Source organism: Nycticebus coucang, chromosome 20, assembly GCF_027406575.1.
Source record: "Nycticebus coucang isolate mNycCou1 chromosome 20, mNycCou1.pri, whole genome shotgun sequence".
NCBI classification, from domain to species: Eukaryota; Metazoa; Chordata; class Mammalia; order Primates; family Lorisidae; genus Nycticebus; species Nycticebus coucang.
Window position 1 is genome coordinate 30,317,334 of NC_069799.1, and position 19,391 is coordinate 30,336,724.

The 19,391-nt window shown below is 39.4% G+C and overlaps 1 pseudogene; it reads right to left on the minus strand.

Annotated features, from left to right (window-relative positions):
- Positions 1–12,638: 12,638 nt before the first annotated feature.
- Positions 12,639–13,825, minus strand: LOC128572554 (52 kDa repressor of the inhibitor of the protein kinase-like; annotated as a pseudogene).
- Positions 13,826–19,391: the final 5,566 nt, after the last annotated feature.

Below are 19,391 nucleotides of genomic sequence, written 5' to 3' on the forward strand. Positions count from 1 at the left end.
ATTACTTATTACACTTACAGCTCTCACTCTTTGCTTTCCAGGTAATGTAGCGCCTTACCTACCCCTGCTCCATTTCCTTCTTTTTTTCTTTTTTTTTTATCTCCACAATGCACATCATCCCCCAGTTCATCCTGATATTCAAAAACATACAAAAGGGTGTCTGGCTCCACAAGGAGAACATTAAACCAGACTTTTAAGGTCTTGATAAGGAGAATTGGGATGAAGAGAGAGCAAGAGAAAGCCAGGCCAGCATCAGTGCCCAAGAACAGAAGGAAGCTTTTGAAATGGGTGCTACCACTAGGGAAGAAGGTTGTCAGGGAGAGAGTTACTCTAGGGTCAGGCAAGAAACCACCAGGACAGAGCCCTTCCCACACCATGACTATGGGTTCCTAGAATCAGGAATGGCTCAGGAAGCAGCCTGTGCTGGGACCATCACCTCACTACTAGAGAGATGCCCTGGAAGTGACATTTCCCTCTCCTGAAGATGGAGGATCAAACTTCCCTTCTAGACCCTGTGAAATCTTGGAACCAGGTCTGACTCTCTGGAACTCTTTTGATTTCGTGGACACACTGCAGCTTCTGAACAAGGTCCACTTTCAGACTCTGGGAAGGTTGGTTTTTGGGTAGCTGTCTCTCTGTGTCACAGTAAATAAACTGATGTTCATAACATGAAAGCCACCCCTCTGCTCTCTCCAAATATTCAGGGCTTCTCCTTCCCTCTCATATCTTTCATAAAATGGAAGGTAAAATATAAGCCTACAGGGTGCTATAAATTCCCTGTGGTCCCTGGTTGATGATGACTTGTTTATTTTTTTTAGTGCTAAAACCACCTTCCCAGGCCTTTTAATAGAAAAGACTTAACTGGGATCGCATTTACTTTCAAAATAACAAAAAAACTTAAAGCAAGGAGGAACAAGTATGTAGGAGAGAGATGTGAAGAAACTCATGAATATGAAGAAACATTGGTGGCAAGGAACACTAAAAGGAAAGAGAATGATTTTGTGTAAGACAAAACTTAATGACAATATTTCTCTTAAAATAAGTGATGACTTAAAAAATATGCCTTTTTTTTTTTTTGAGACAGTCTCAAGCTGTCACCCTGGGTACAGTGCCGTGACGTCACTACTCATAGCAACCTCAAACTCTTGGTCTGAAGCGATCCTCTATCCTCGGCCTTTTAAGTAGCTGGAACTAAGACCCTCACCACAACACCCAGATATTTTTGGGTTATAGTTGTCATTGTTCGGCAGGCCCAGGTTTGATTTGAATCCGCCATCTCTGGTGTATGTGGCTGGCACCTTAGCCGCTTGAGCTACAGGCGCTGATCCAAGAAGAAAATTTTCTGACAAACAGAACTTCAGCATGTCAAAAATGGTCTATGTAAGGGATAACATTTGCAAAGGCAAATTTATGAAAAATTTTGTATGCGAACAGGTTGGCCTAACTGAAAAGGGAATGTCCAGGTAAGTGTTAGTTTTGTTTTGATAATTTGTTTAAAACCTCATCAGATTTCTGTGTATTTGCTGAAAGTGACAAACATCAATTACTCAGCATCAGTCTGCCACAATAGTGTTAAATCTGCTGCTCTGTATTTTCTTCTGCCTGCCTGAAGCTGTATTTCCTTAGTTATGGGTTTTGAGATCACTACTCAAGGTTATGAGTCACTCCTTTGAAAATGAAGCAAATTAAAACTGGAGCCAACTTTATCCTTTAAAGCACTAGCCTCTTTTTCTTATTGCCTGACATTTTCACTTCTTCCTGTGTATCTTTAATTCACTCCGCACACCTCTTGGCTTTTTGTTGCTAAGATAAGGTGACGGACTATGTATGTGTGACTGCTGCCACCCTTGAACAACACATTTTTTCTTTGACAAGAAATGGCCAAACTGGACCGTTTCTGGTTGTGGTACAAACTGGGGACTACCTGCTCTTCTTGCTGCCCTTTTTGTGTTGTGACTTTCTCAATCAAGTAACATGTTACAAATGGATTTTTCCCTGCTGCATCAGTGGTGTCTCTTACAAACCTGTGGCTTTCATCTGCTCTTGGCTTAAAGCTCTAGTTTGCCACCCCTCAAGTGGAGGCATATGGTCCATGTAAACCTCCTCACAGACTCCCTGAAAAGATCCAAGAAGACACCCCAGATTCCTCTCAGGCTGAATCAATGGGCAGCTCTTTCACTGTGGTCAGTAGTAAAACTCCAGGAAGAGAGAGAGGTCGTGTGACCAAGAGGACTTATTGAAGCAAAAGCTAAAAAGAGGTACCCAGGCAGAGGTAAGTCTGAAACTCGGGAATTGAGGGTAGAAAGTGGGTGCATGCTTGTGAAGAGATACCACCTCCCACTGACCTTGGGACTTTGAGAAAATGCAGATCTCAGCCCACTCTGGCAACCTGAGATGGGTACAACATTGTCCACAGGTAATACTTGGTTCATGACAATAATGCCTTCATGGGCAGCCAACTGTTCTGTACAATGTCTCTAGGGATGCCCAGCGCAAATGGTAGTCTAAAATCTCTTTACCTATGGAAAGCTGTGGGCCAAGGCTTTGTAGTAAATACTGGGGCTACGTATTCATTGCTTAATACTTCACTCTCCCCTCTGACTAAACAAGCTGGTTCTGTAGCAGCAGTGACAGGACAGCTGGAACACAAATACTTTCTTTAACCTCTTACAAGCTAGATTGGAGAAAAAGTTGAGTCATCAGTTCCTTTCAATGCCTTATTCCTTGTCTATTGTTGGGGAGAGAATTATTGTCTAAATTAAATACTCAGTATTACGGATTCTCTAGAAAACAATAGCCTTCCCATGAAGGTACTCTCTGAACAAACCTGGTAGGTGTTTAGTGACTGGAGGATGAGGAGAAATGGCCAGAAGAAATCAACATCCAGGTAAATTTCTCTATCTGGGAAGAGCTTCCCCCCTGAAAAATCTCAGGACTAACTCAGTAGAGACTCACTTAATACCAAAAATGTTCACATCCTCTGAAACAGAAGGCATTAGTAGAAATAGCCCATTTGACAAATTTATGAGATACAGATTTCACAAGTCTGTGCTATGGAATAACATGCTACAAATACAGATGAAAGTCAGCCTGTTACCCAAATAGCAATTGGTAACAACACTTTCTAATCTTTTTTTTGCTTGAAGTTACTGCCTTTAATTTATAATGTGTCTTATATACATTGTTTAAAATTATTTTGTGAATTATTTTATTATAGCTAAGTCAGTCATACAGTACCTCAAAGACTGACACAACATCTTAATTACTATGTATTTCCAAACTGAGCTGATCAAAAAAGCTTCTATTTGCACAGCCTATGGGGCCAAAATGTATTTTATATCTTTAATGCTTTCTTGGAAAATAAAAAAATAAAAATACTTAATTCCCAAACATCAATTAACAAGTTCAGAAAATACCATTTAATTTTCTACTCATAGAGTAAAACACAGAAACTTTCTTTAACTGTTGCCAGAATAGACAATTTTTAGTAAAGGATTACTGTTCAGTGGTGAAACCACTGGCTGTATAAGATTTGTAGGGCAAGCACAGATTATATATTTACATGAGCAAATTTCTAATATATAATTCTGATTTCTAATATCTGGTTAGAATAAATGGGTAGTCATTAGAAAAACTGAAGGTGATGGGCGGCGCCTGTGGCTCAAGGAGTAGGGCGCCAGTCCCATATGCCGGAGGTAGCGGGTTCAAACCCATCCCCAGTAAAAACACACACACACACACACACAAAAAAAAAAAAAGATAAAAGAAAAAACTGAAGGTGGTACTAATTAAAATACGTTTATAATAACTGTGTATAATACATATAATTTAGATATAATAAATATACCTAAGCATGCACATATAAATGACATTTCTAAACGAAAGTAATAAACTAAATCTAAAATTTAATTATAGGGTTATAGGTTAATTTATAATTGAATTATATAGTCATAGATTAACTGATGACTCCATGCTAAACCTCAGAATCAAAGCATTCTACAGTGGACATACTCTTATTTGACAATGTGAATGTTGCTTTCTTGAAATTGTTGTAGTTATTATTGCTTGATGTTTTGATGCAGCAATTGTCTGATTTGTTTTCTGAATGTGTTTATCTTCATTCTTTGCAAGGTTTTGTTTCTAGTCCTCATCTTGAACATTGTTATTGTTGTTGAATTTTAATATGTTTTTGTGAAGGCAAAGGGTGGAACCTAATAAACACATGTATATGTAAAAGGAAAAATAAAAAAGTAAGTCAGAAGACTAACTCATTCATTCAGCAAATATTTAGTAGAGTTTTACCCTGAACAAGATTATCTGCTGAGTATTTTGGGATAACAGTAAAAAATCAATTTTGAACCCAATACTCTTGTGTGATCTGATGTAAACATATGCTCAAAATAAGCTTTTTAAAGTGATGTCATCTTTACTGGGTCAATAGTTACATTAAAGCAATGATGAAAAATAAAAAAAAAAATTTAATTGTGCATGTGTTAATTTGAAGATTCCTCAATATTTTTTATTTTTATTAATTCCCTAATTAACCTTCATGATAGTATTCTAACTATGAAGACATTGGGTTTTCTCCTGAGGCTACAGTCTTCTATTTGTAAAATTCTCCAAATCCATTTTCCATCAGGATTATCCTTATTTTTGAACAAACCAAGCTCTTCTGGACGAAGAGAAAATAAAGCTCTGAATTCAGGTGTGAAATGAAGTGTCCAAAGAAGGAAATGGAGATGACAGGATCCACCCTGATTTCTGATTCTGCTTAAATTGGTGAATTATCTAGGACCAGGTGGCTCCAAAACGTTAGTCTTTAATTTTTTCTCTTGTCCATACTGATTATTTGTCACACTTGAGTAATCCTCTCCAAATAGATCCCCAAAATTTTAGAACTAAATGCTACCTGGCTAAAGCCCAGCCCCTGACCCAGCCAGAACACAAAGTGGATGAACTGGCCCCAACTTGGCACCGCCGTGTTGGTGAGGTATGTGTTCAAAATGTGATCTTCTCAATTTTTATTTTTTTTTTGTTATTATAAAGAAATTTATTTGAGATATGAGAATTACGTTTGTGAACTTACCGCTGTGCGCTTACAGTGGCAACACTGTACAAACCACTCAGCAAGGTTCCATAATCTTGGTGCATCAGTGTCTCACAGTTGGGTTTCTCATTGACTTGTGATGCTGTGTTGATGCATTGTTTTATTTTTGTTATTGTCTGTTTCTTTGTGTGTTCTTTTTTTTTTATTATTTTTATTGTTAAATCACAGCTGTGTACATTAGTGCAATCAAGGGGTACAATGTGCTGGTTTCATATACAATCTGAAATATTTTCATCAAACTGTTCAATGTAGCCTTCATGGCATTTTCTTAGTTACTGTAGGTAGGGATTTGTATTCTGAATTTAGTAAGTTTCGCCTGTGCCCATTCTAAGATGCACCGTAGGTGCGGCCCCATCGATTACCCTCCTTCCCCCCTACCTCCCCCCTCCCTTCCCCTTTCTTGGCCCTTTCCCCATAGTCTTGTGCTATAGTTGGGTTATAGCCTTCATGTGAAAGCTATAATTTAGCTTCATAGTAGAGCTGAGTATATTGGATACTTTTTCTTCCATTCCTGAGATACTTTGCTAAGAAGAATATGCTCCAGCTCCATCCATGTAAACATGAAAGAGGTAAAGTCTCCATCTTTCTTTAAGGCTGCATAGTATTCCATGGCATACATGTACCACAATTTTCTAGTCCATTCGTGGGTCGATGGGCACTTGGGCTTCTTCTACGACTTAGCAATTATGAATTGGGCTGCATTAAACATTCTGGTACAGATGTCTTTGTTATATTGTGATTTTTGGTCTTCTGCGTATAAACCTAGTAAAGGAATTATAGGATCGAATGGCAGTTCTATTTTTAGGTCTCTAAGTATTCTCCAAACATCCTTCCAGAAGGGATGTATTAGTGCGCATTCTCACCGGCAGTGTAGAAGTGTGCCCTTTTCTCCACATCCATGCCAACATCTCTGGTTTTAGGATTTTGTTATGTGGGCTACTCTTACTGGGGTTAGGTGATATCTCAGAGTAGTTTTGATTTGCATTTCTCTGATGATTAAGGATGATGAGCTTTTTTTCATGTGTTTGTGGATTGTGTGTCTGTCTTCTTTAGAGAAGTTTCTCTTCAAGTCCCTTGCACACCCTGAGATGGGTTCACATGTTCTTTCCTTGCAAACGTTCCAGAGAACGTTTGAGTTCTCTGTGGATTCTGGTTATTAGACCTTTATTGGAGGTATAACCTGCAAATATTTTTCTCCCATTCTGAGGGCTGTCTGCTTGCTTTAATTACTATGTTCTTGGCTGTGCAGAAGCTTTTTAGTTTGATCAGGTCCCAGTAGTGTATTTTTGATACTGCTTCAATTGCCTGGGGAGTCCTCCTCATAAAATATTCATTCAGGCCTATTCCTTCCAGAGTTTCCCTGCACTTTCTTCAAGTATTTTTATAGTTTCGTGTCTTAAATTTAAATCTTTTATTAAGTGAGAGTCTATCTTAGTTAAAGGTGAAAGGTATGGGTCCAGTTTCAATCTTCTACGGGTTGCCAGCTAGTTTACCCAGCACCATTTGTTAAATAGGAAATCTTTTCCCCACTGAATGTTTTTAATTGGCTTGTCAAAGATCAAATTACGGTAAGTAGCTGGATCCATCTCTTGGTTCTCTATTCTGTTCCAGACATCTACTTCTCTGTTTTTGTGCCAGTACCATGCTGTTTTGATCACTATCAATTTATAGTACAGTCTCAAGTCTGGTAGCGTGATTCCTCCTGCTTTGTTTTTATTGCTGAGTTATATTTTAGCTATTCGAGGTTTTTTTCTGATTCCATATAAAATGAAGTATTATTTTTTCAAGATCTTTAAAATATGACAATGGAGCTTTAATAGGAATTGCATTAAAATTATATATTGCTTTGGGTAGTATGGACATTTTAACAATATGATTCTTCCCAGCCATGAGCATGGTATGTTTTTCCGTCTGTTAACATCTTCAGCTATTTTTTTTCTTAAAGTTTCATAGTTCTCTTTGTAGAGATCTTTCACATCCTTTCTTAGGTATACTCCCAAATATTTCATCTTCTTTGGCACTACTGTGAAAGGAATAGAGTCCTTGACTGTTTTTTCGGCTTGGTATATATAAAGGCTACAGATTTATGGGTGTTGATTTTGTAGCCTGAGACATTGCTGTATTCCTTGATCACTTCTCAAAGTTTTGTAGTAGAATCCCTAGTATTTTCCAGATATATGATCATATCATCTGTGAAGAGTGAAAATTGGATCTCTTCTGACCCTATGCGGATACCCTTGATCGCTTTTTCTTCTCTAATTGCAATGGCTAAAACTTCCATTACAATGTTAAAAAGCAATGAAGATGATGGGCAACCTTGCCTGGTTCCTGATCTAAGTGGAAATGATTTCAGTTGAACTCTATTCAATATGATATTGGCTGTGAGTTTGCTGTAGATGGCCTCTATTAGTTTAAGAAATGTCTCTTTTATACCAGTTTTCTTAAGTGTTCTGATCATGAAGGGATGCTGGATAATCGAAAGCTTTTTTTGCATCAATTGAATATGGTACTTATTGTTTAGTTTGTTTATGTGTTGGATTACATTTATAGATTTACGTATATTGAATCAGCCATGACAGCCTGGGATAAATCCCACTTGGTCACGGTGTATAATTTTTTTGATGTGTTGTTGGATTCTGTTTGCTAGGTTTGAGTATTTTAGCATCGATATTCATTAGTGATATTGGTCTGTAATTTTCTTTTCTTGTTGGGTCTTTCCCTGGTTTGGGGATCAAGGTGATGTTTGCTTCATAGAATGTGTTGGGTAATATTTCTTCTTTTTCTATATTTTGGAAGTGGTTTAGTAGTATAGGTACTAGTTCTTCCTTAAAGGTTTAGTAGAATTCTGACGTAAAGCCATCTGGTCCTGGGCATTTCTTTTTAGGGCGCTTTTGTATAGTTGATGCTATTTCACAACTTGATATAGGCCTGTTTAACATTTCCACTTCATTCTGGCTAAGTCTTGGTAGGTGGCGTACTTCCAGGTATTGGTTGATTTCTTTCAGATTTTCATACTTCTGAGAGTAGAGTTTCTTGTAGTATTCATTAAGGATTTTTCAAATTTCTGAGGGGTCTGTTGATATTTCATTGTTACCATTTGTGATTGATAAAATGAGAGATTTTACTTTTTTTTTCCTAGTTAGGTTGGCCAGAGGTTTATCTATTTTATAGATCTTTTCAAAAAACCAACTTTTGGATTTATTGATCTGTTGTATAATTCTTTTGTTTTCAATTTCTTTTAGTTCTGTTCTGATTTTGGTTATTTCTTTTCTTCTGCTGGGTTTGGGTGTTCTTCTTTCTCCAGTTGCTTGAGATGTCCCATTAAGTTATTAGCTTCCTCTCTTTCCATTTTCCTGAGGAAGGCTTGCAGTTGTATAAACTTCCCTCAAGGACTGCCTTTGCAGTATCTCAGAGGTTCTGGTAATTTGTGTCTTCATTGTTGTTTTGTTCCAAAAGTTTGGTGATTTCCTTCTTAATCTTGTCTATAATCCATTTATCCTTCAGCATAAGGTTGTTTAGCTTCCATGTTTTTGTGTGGGTATGCAGGTTCCTGTTGTTAATGAGTTCAACTTTTATTCCATGATGATCTGAGAAGATGCAAGGAATAATTTCTATTTTTTAAAATTTGCTGAGGTTAGATTTGTGGCCTAGGATGTGGTCGATTTTGGAGTATGTTCCATGGGCTGATGAGAAGAATGTGTATTCAGTTTTGTTGGGATGAAATGTTCTGTAGATGTCTGTTAAGTCCAGATGTTGAATGGTTCACTTTAAATCTAAAATTTCTTTGCTTAGCTTCTTTTCGAAGGATCTATCCAGCACTGCTAAAGGGGTGTTAAAATCTCCAACTACTATGGAAGTGGAGGAAATTGAATTGGTCATGTCTGTTAGAGTTTCTCTTATACATTGAGGTGCATTGTGGTTGGGCGCATAAATATTAATAATAACGATCTCATCATATTGAGTATTACCTTTAACAAATATGAAGTGTCAATCCTTATCCTTAATTATTTTGGTTCGTTTAAAGCCTATTGCATCTGCGAACAGGATTGCAGTGCCTGCTATTCTCTGCTTTCCATTTGCCTGGCATATAGATGACCATCCCTTCACCTTGAGTCTATAATTGTCTTTTAATGTAAGATGCGATTCTTGTATGCAGCAGATATCTGGCTTGAGTTTTTGTATCCAGTCAGCCAACCTGTGCTTCTTTAGAGGACAGTTTAAACCATTCACATTAATTGAGAATATTGATAAGCTTTTTGAAAGTCCGGTGGACATTTTTAATCCTTATGTGACTGTGGAAGTTGGAATTTGATCAAAATTTTCTGAGTGGGTTTACTTTTGTGGTGGAGGATTACACTGGTCTTTATGGAGGATGGGTCTGAGAATATTCTGGAGAGCTGGTTTAGTTATGGCAAATTTCTTCAACATGTGAATGTCATTGAAGTATTTAATTTGTCCATCATAAATGAAACTCAGTTTAGGTGGGTATAGGATCCTGGGTTGCAAGTTATTTTGTTTTAGGAGATTAAAAGTCGATTACCATCCTCTTCTAGCTTGAATGGTTTCAGCAGAGAGATCCACAGTTATTCTAATATTCTTCCCCTTGTAGGTAATGGTTTTCTTTCGTCTGGCAGCTTTCAGAATTTTCTCCTTCATATTAACTTTAGTGAAATTGATTATGTGTGTGGGGGATGTCTTATTTGGGTTGAGTCATTCTAGAGTTCTGAAACTGTCTGCTATCTGAACTTCAGAATCTCTTGGCATGTCTGGAAAGTTCTCCTTCATAATCTCATGAAGAATAGATTCTGTGCTTTGTGAAGCCACTTTGTCTCTTTCGGGGATCCCTATAAGATGAATATTGGTTTTCTTCAAATTATCCCAGAGCTCTCTGAGAGATTGATCTGTTTTTGCCCTCCATTTCTCTTCCTCTTTGAGAGTTTGGGAGCGTTCGAAAGCTTTGTCTTCAATGTCAGAAATCCTTTCTTCTGCTTGCTCCATTCTGTTACTGAGGGATTCTACTGTGTTTCTCAGATGTTTGAGGGATGCAACTTCTTGTCTCAATGTGTCAAAATCTTTGGTCATTTGGTCTTTGAATTTGTTGAATTCTTGAGATATCTTTTGGGTTACTGCTTGGAGTTCTAATTTGATCTTATTTGCTATCCAGATTCTGAATTCGATTTCTGACATCTCAGCCATTTGTTTGTGCATGGGATCTTGTGCTGTGTCTGCCCCATTGATCCTTGATGGAGTTGATTTACTCTGATTGTTCATATTGCCAGAGTTTTTCTGTTGATTTCACCTTATTATTGTTTTTCACCATTGCCTCTGGCTGTCCTAAGAGTCGGGGAGGTGTCTCTCCATGATTAGACCCTAGCGGGATCACTTTATTGTTGCTGGATCTTTGTAGGGAGTGATCCTGTGTAGTTACTCTGGGGCTGCCCCAGCTAGGGAGTTCTGGTTTGGGAAGCAGGTCAAGCATGTGACACACCTGGATCCAGCAACAGTTTGGGAGGTGGTGTGCACGGTTCTGGGAGTGCCTGGTGCCCAGTGACTTTGGCATAGAGAGCCCAAGGCTCAGCAGTCTCTGGCTAGGTGAAGGGTTCTGTGCAGAGGCAGGGAGGGCTCCAGAGGGCACACAGCTACCAGTATCCCTGGCCAGATGAACAGGCCAGGGTGGAGACCTGGAGGACACAGGAGAGAGGATGTAGGGTTGCGCAGCTCCCACACTTCTTTGTCTGGGCATGCGGAGGCCCGCTGGGTGCCGGTCGCAGTGCAGCTCTTATGGAGGTCCGGGCGGCACCAAGCCCAGGAGTTTGAGGTTGCCATGAGCTGTGATGCCACAGCACTTTACCCAGAGCAACAGCCTGAGTCTCCAGTGTGCCAAAACCTGGTCTCACTCTGCCCCTGAGGGTTAAGGCTGTAAGGCAGCTCAGTCCCTGCCTTTAGGCTGTCAGTCACTAGGTTACTAGGTCCTGCCCGATCCTTGCTCTGGGATCCTGAGGGGCAGAGCTTGCTGGAGCAGTTCTCTCACAATTGCTCCCTGTGACCCAGCTCAGCGGCTCAGTCTGGGGCCCTAGACAATGCCCAAAATTCTCTGCACTCCTGCTCAAGCTCTCCCCAAGTCAGTTTAACTGAGTGTGAAGTCCAAAAACACCAAAACAGTTCACAGGTAAGGCCTTTCCGGTTTGCAGTCTCACTGCTGCTTGTACTTATGGTTGCCGGCGGGATTAGGTCGCTCGAACACAGGCAACCACTTGCCAGTTTTCTCATTTTTGTCCTCCTCTTGGCATCCAGAATTCCCTTGCTGACTCCCTGTATCCTCAAAGGATGGTTATAGGCAGATCCCACCAGCCAGAGATGCCTGGTGTCTTATCTCCCCAGACTCATCGTGCCCAGTTGCAGGGAAGCTGTTACTCAGCTGCCATCTTTAATCCATCCCCTTTTTGTGTGTTCTTGGGAGAATGTCAGAGTTTGACTCAGAGCTATGAACAAACTTTTGGAAATTTCTTCCTTTTTTTGGTGTGTGAGATAGTGTCTTACTATGTCTCCCTCTGTAGAGTGCTGTGGCCTCACAGCTCACAGCAACCTCAATCTCTTTGGGTATTCTACTTATTCTGTTGCCTCAGCCTCCCAGGTAGCTGGGACTACTGGCCCCCACATCCATGCATGGCTATTTTTCAACACAGGGTCTTGCTGTTGCTCAGGCTGGTCTAAAACCCAGGAACTCAGGCAATTTACTTGCCTCAGCCTCCCAGAGACCCATACAACTTTGTTTTTTTTGTTTTTTTTTTTTTTTTGAGACAAAGGCTCATGCTGTGGCCCTGGGTATAGTGCCTGGTATCACAGCTCATAGCAACCTCAAACTCTCGGTCTTAAGCAATTCTGTTGCCTCAGCTTCCCAAGTAGCTGGGACTATAGGTGGCAGCCACAATGCCCTGCTTTTTTCTCTTGTTTTGTTGTTGTTGCAGTTGTCATTGTTGTAGCTGGCCCAGGCTGGGTTCGAACTTGCCAGCCTTGGTGTATGTGACCGGTGCCCTACCCACTGAGCTGGTGACACCACCTTAACAGGAAATATTTTTTAAAAAAGATATTTTACTGACATTCTGAATGTGAAGGGTAATACAACAACAGCCATGATGGACATTCAGAGAAAACTAAAGACTTACAAAATTGCCTTAAAGGGTAGATTAGGTACTGGCTTCAGTATATACCTTTCCACCTGGAGTACTTTAAATGTGACCATAGTGATATTCAGGAATGACGTATGTAGCAGAGTCCTGATACAATAAAATGTCAAGTTATATGGATGTACATGAGGAAAAAGTCTTTACTTTCCTCCAATGATTCATAGAAGAAACTTAACAGTGTTTATTCTTCTGAATACTTCCTATGAGTTTATAAATACACACTTTTTAAAGAATAAATTATATCATTCTCCATTGTTCTTTCATTTACTCTTTTCCTAGCTATGGTTAACTGATATGTATTTATATCAGTCTGAGATCAGTTCTGAGGCCAATTTCATAAATTCTCAGGACTCGTGTCCATTGTAGGTCAACAATTCTTGCTATTAAAATTCAGGTCCCAACACAACTGAAACATGTAAACTTAAACATTTTAGTGAACATGTAGGTACTTGTCTTTGAAGACATATTCTGTTTTTTTGACCACAACAATACTCCATATTTACCACCCACTTCTCAGTTATTGTAGTGTGAAAATTCACAGCAAAAATTTCTGCATTGGCTTCATTATGCCAGAAGCCCAGAAATTTCTTTCTCACTTTTTAAAGAATAAATTATATCATTCTCCATTGTTCTTTCATTTACTGTTTTCCTAGCTATGGTTAACTGACATGTATTTATATCAGTCTGAGATCCGTTCTGAGGCCAATTTCATAAATTCTCAGGAAAGAATGGTTATGAGATTCATCCTGGAACCTCACCAGCACCTGTAGGTACTGTTTCCCTGCTGTGTCCACTACATCATCTGTGATAAGAGAAAAGAAGTGTGAGTCTCTCACTTCCCTGAGAGTTTCTTCCCAAATGCAGCTATCACAGATTTATAGCATCTGTTTCTGCTGTATTTTTTGAACGAAACAATGTTTTAACTGCTGTTGTCTCAAAGTGCTTTGTCAGAACCTCTTCACTAGAATTTATCTGGCACTCCAGCAGTGCTTGAAAGTTATCAAATAGATAAAGAGATTTCAAATAGAGATTTTAGATATTCTTTGTTTTCCTTTTCTTCAAGGATTAGAGGTAAAATGTCCTCATCCTGTTCTTCACCTCCCTCTTCTGCACTGGGGTTCTGAGCATTGCTGTTATTGGTTCTTTATGGTTTTTGTTCCTGTTCAGAAGTTTCATCAATTTTTTTCTGTTTCAGAGTTCCAATTTAATCCTCACTCAATTCTTTTATTCATTTTCTGTGTCTACTGTATGGATTGTTCAATATGGTAAGATCAAATATTGTTGGTATTGCATTATCTCGAAGAACTGTACTGTAAGGGCTAGTTCTACAGATCATAGAGGTCTCAAAGTGTTTGGCACATAATCGATAATGTTTATTTCATTGATGAGGTGTTTTATCTTCTAAGTCTGTGCTCCTATAATTCTCCACCCACTTCTGGCCTCTGGACGGATCCTGTGGGAACCTGAAGAAGGCCAGGTCGGACTGGGTGCTCTTCTGTATGCAGTTGGTGGCAGTACAGAAGTTTGGCATCGTTGCCCTCCCTCAAGCCAGCTCAGCCTTCTCCTCCCTGCCTCCTCAGGGCAGTCTACCTGCCCGTCAGAAACGGGGAGGGGAGCCAGGCCAGCAGACCGGCTCAGCAAGGATGGTGCGTAGGGTAAGGGAGGGTGGGCAAGAAGCTGATTAATGTTTTACTGTATCAGAGAGGAGATATGATGAGAGAAAAGATGAGAAGGAAGGGTGGGTAGTAGAGAGGAAGGGGAAGGAGAGAATGAATGAGATGTTACATTGCTGGCTTTAAAGATGGAAGAAGAGTGCCTCAAGCCAAGGGATGTAGACCTCCTCTAGAAGCTAGAGAAGATAAGGAAAAGAATTTTTCCCTAGCAGTTACATACTAAGATGGCAGCTGAGTAACAGATTTCTTGCAACTGGGCACAGTGGGTCCGGGGAGAGAAGACTCCAGGCATCTCTGGATGGTGGGATCTGCCCAGAAACATCCATTTGGGGACACAGTGAGTCAGCGTGAGGTTTCTGGACCCCGTGAGGAGGACAAAAGCAGTAGAAAACTGGCAAATGTCTGCGTGTGTTCATTCGGTCTAATTCCGCCAGCAGCTGTAAGTGCAGTGGCATTGAGATTGCAAACTGGAAAGGCCTTAACTGTGAGCTGTTTTGTTTTTCTTGGACATGGCACTCAGTTGAACAACCTTGGGAGAATTTGGGCAAGACTGCAAAAAATTTAAGTGTTGTCTAGGGCCCAGGACTGAGCCACTAATCCAGACAGAGCTAAAAGTGTTCAGTGGTGGGCTGTATGGAGCCATTGTGGGAGAACTGGCCCAGCGAGCTCTGCCCTCAGGGTAGCAGAGCAAGGTTTGGGCGGGAATGAGTGATCTAGTGACTGAGCAGCCTAAAGGCGGGGACTGAGATGCCTTACAGCCTTAGCCCTTAGGACCATAGAGTGAGACCAATTTTGGTAGACTGGGTAAGTGGATAGCTACGTCAGGAGTGATCCCAGTGACAAGTGTTTTTCTGGGAAAGCTTCTGCTTAGCCAAGGTTAGCAATTTAAAGTGGCTTGTAAGTAGGCAGAGGAGAGATTTAGGTTCTCCTCCCTGTGGGGTTTGAGAAATCAGCAGACGACTCCATCTCATACAGTTGTACTAGCACTGTGATTAACATCTCATACCAAGAGGATCACCTGTTGCCCAGCAAGATATATATACTGCTTTGTTTTGGGGTTTGCTTTTTCCTTTTTTGTTTTTGTTTTTGTTTTTAATTTCAACATTTTCCCTATAGATTTTTCATTTCTTTTTTTTTCCGCTTTCTTTTCTTTGTTCATTTTGCTAGTTTAAATACAATTTTTCATTGTTGCTTTTTCAACAATTAGAACTTCATTTTTTGCTAGTGTTTCTACCCCTATTATTTTGGTTTTCCCCCCAATTTTATCCCATAAAGTTTTCTGTTTGCTTCTTTGTGTTTGATTTATAGCATTTTTGCCTTTCCTCTCTACTTGGTGGAGGTGGGGTACTGTGTCCAAACAGGCTAGCTAAGAGCTGCTGACCTTGAGGGACCCACCCAACGCAGCAACCCCAGAGGTTGGGGGTTTTTAAAGTTGGTCAAACTACCATACTGTACACCTTTATTGCTCCTGTCTTCCTCTTTCCGTGCCTCTCTTCCTTTTGTCATTATTCCCTTTTACCCATCCTCTCTCCTCTCACTTTTTTTTCTTTCTTTTTTCCCTTCTTGCTCTTCAATCTTCTCATCCTTCTGGTCCTGTACCAAAAGGACTCATCAAAACCCTAGTCCAGAGGCATGGCAACTTAAAGATCAAGAGGAAGTGAAAGGAAAATTAGGGCAAGGAAACAGATAAAAGAAATCACTCATGTGAAAGAATGAGCACAAAACTCCTTGCATCATGAAAAACCAGTCCAGAGCAACCACCGCAAGGGACTGTGAGGTAGCTACTTCAGAGGATTCCACCTATAAAGAAATATTAGAAATGACAGAAAGGGAATTTAGAACACAGATGATGAAAACAATGAAGGAAACTGCTGATAAAGTGGAAAATAACCAAAAGGAAATCCAAAAACAGAACCAAATAAGAGATAGATGAACGATATGAAGAATGTGGAAAGGATATAGCAGAGCTAAAGGAACTGAAGCAGTCAATTAAGGAACTTAAAGATGCAATAGAAAGTATCAACAACAGATTAGACCATGCAGAAGAAAGAATTTTGAAGGTAGAGGACAAAGCTTTTGAGACAACTCAGATAGTTAAACAAGCAGAAAAGAAGAGAGAGAAAGCAAAACGTTCCCTGACAGAATTATGGGACTTTATGAAGCTTTCAAACATAAGAGTTATAGGTATTCCAGAAGGGGACGAAGAATGCTCCAGGGGAATGGAAGCCATACTAGAGAATATTATAAATAAAAATTTCCCAAATATCACCAAAGATTTTGACACTCTTTTCAGAGGGATATCGGACCCCAGGTCACCTCAACTCTAACCAAGCTTCTCCAAGACACATTGTGATGAACCTGTCCAAAGTCAAGACAAAAGAATAGACTCTTCAAGCTGCCAGGAATAAGCACCAGTTGACCTACAGGGGAAAATCCATCAGAGTGACTGCAGACTTCTCTAATGAAACTTTTCAAGCAAGAAGATGATTTTCAAGAGCTGGGCACAAATATTTCATTCCCAGAGATAATTCTGAGATGATGTCAAGTGTGTGGCCCAGGAAATTTTCACTTAAAAAAAGACTGGGACAGTGTGGATGAGTGTAAGCAGCAAAAGGGATGTTCCGGTAGATGTGACCAGTGTTTAACAGATACCCATAGCAGAATTTTCCAGCATAGAAAATATTTGAAAGTCTTCAGACAATTTTCAAATCTAAATAGACATAAGATGATATATACTGTAGAAAAAAAAAACAATTAAATGTGAAAAGTATGGGAAAGCCTCTTATCTATGCTCACAAATTCATGAACATAAGATAATCCATATTGGAGAAAAATAGTACACAAGTAAAGAAGGTAGCAAAGTCTTCAAATCTTGCTCAAGACTGTCTAAGCATAAGAGACTTCACACTGTAGAGAAACTCTGCAAGTGTGAAAACTATGGCAAATGTCTTAGCCACAGATCAAAATATTTCAAGCATAAGAGTATTGACACTGAAGGAAAACCCTACCACTATAAAGAATGCAATAAACTTAACAACCAGTACTCACACCTTTCTGTAAATCAAAGAATTTATTCTGGAGAGAAACTCCACAAATGTCAAGAATGTGGAAAAGCCTTTAAATATTGCACCTTTCTAGCCATAAAAAAATTTATTCTGAAGACAAATCCTACAAATGTCAAGAATGTGGAAAAGCCTTTTACCGGAACTCACAGCTTTCCACCCATAAAAGAATTCATTCTGGAGAGAAACCCTATAAATGTCAAGAATGTGGAAAAGCTTTTAATTGCAGTTCAACCTTTACCAAACATCAAGGAACTCATTCTGAAGAGAAACACTACTAATGTCAAGAATGTGGGAAAGCCTGTAACTGGAACCCAACTCTAAATGTACTTAAAAGATTTAATTCTGTCTAGAAACCCTAAGAATGTCGAGAATGTGGCCAAGCCTTTAACCAGTATTCACACTTTTCTGTACATCAAAGAATTCATTCTGGAGAGAAACCTTACAGATGTCAACAATGTGGCAAAGCCTTTAATTCGTACATGAACCTCTGGACATAAAATAATTCATTCTGGAGCAGTGCCTGTGGCTCAGTGAGTAGGGCACCAACCCCATCTACCAAGGATGGTGGGTTTGAACCCTGCCCCAGTGAAACTGCAACAAAAAATAGCCTGCCTTCCAGTGGGCACCTGTAGTCCCAGCTACTTGGGAGGCTGAGGCAAGAGAATCATCTAAGCCCAAGAGCTAGAGTTTTCTGTGAGCTGTGACACAGCACTCTATTGAGGGCGACAAAATAAGACTACCTCAAAAAAAAATCATTCTGGAGAGAAAACTTATAAATATGTACAGCGTGACAGAACATTCAACTCACATCCAAACCTCACTGTACATAAAAGAAATCATACAGAAGAGAAACCCTCAAATATGAAGAATGTGGAAGAACCTTTACCTGGTGTTGATAACTTGCTTAGCAAAAAGGAATTCACACTGGAGGGAAATCCTTCAAATGTGAACAGTGTGGCAGTGCCTTTAACTGGAGCTCAAACCTTACTACACATAAGAGAATTATATTGAAGAGAAATCTTACAGAAGTGAATAATTTGGCAAAGGTTTTAACTGGTCTTGAGCCCTTGAGAAATCATACAAGAGAAATATTGTAAAAATATGAAAATATAGGAAAGTCTTATGGAAGTGGTCACATTTTCTCTACACAATAAAATTTATGTTGAAGGGAAACTACAAAAATGAAGAACTTGACAAGTGTTTAACTTGTGCTCAAACCTTTTTATATATGAAAAGTTCATAACAGAGAAAACGTCTACAAATGTGAAGAAAGTATCAAATCCTATAACCACTACTCACACATTTCAGTACATAAGGGAAGTCATAGAGAAATATTTCTCATGTTTTTCTAATCAGAATTCATATGGATAAAATACTCTACAAATGTCAATCATATCTCAAAGCCTTAAAGTTGTGTTTATTCTGTTAGTTGGGCAAGGAGAGATGGGGCAGATGATACTGGGAGATCCTGTGTCCATAGTATGAGGAACAAATTGACCAGAGGGGGCTTCCTGGAAAGAAAAGCTGGCATTTGAAGGCTTCCAAAAACTGAACTGATGTTTGCTCTGCAAAAATGAGTCTTAGAGGTAGAGAGGCCACAATGTGGAGACATGGCTAAGTCCACAAACTGACATCTTTGGAGAGTGCATACAAGTTAAGTGACAGTAGGTTGAAGTGACTTATTTTAATTGACATAGTACAATTTACACCAGTTCTATCACACTTTACAAAAACAATGATAACTTCTGGAAATTGCCTGACAGGGATAGACAATCAGAGAACTCTTCATTTTGGAAGTTTGCCTGCTCTCCAGAAAAAATCATGAATAATTTTACCTCCACACCAGTTAACATGGAATTGGAAAATCAGCATAAAGAGGAAACATCTTACTAAACCCAGCATCTTCTACACTTCAAAATGTAGATATGTTCCTTCTCTGGAGCATGTAATCATTTAATGTTGAAATTTCCATACATGTATCTATTTGTTCCACTGTCTTGGTACCAGTAACCATTCTTTTGCACTTGGAACAGAAAAACAGGGAACACATACCTGACATCTGGTCCCATATGTGACCTTATGATACCAAAATCTGGAAGGAAAATATACATGTTCAGCAAGATAAACTAATAGCATGGTAGACATTCTGAATTCCCTCTGCCTGCTCCAGATTATTTATTGCACCTACATCTCTCTCGATGTCTTCACTTCCAGGTAATGTGGCTCCTTACCTACCCCTGCCTCATCTCCATTTTTCTTCTTCATCTCTACAATCCATTTCATCATCCAGTTAGCCCTGAGATTTAAAAGCTTAAAAAATATTGCACAAGCAGAATGTTAAATCAAATTTTGAAGGTCT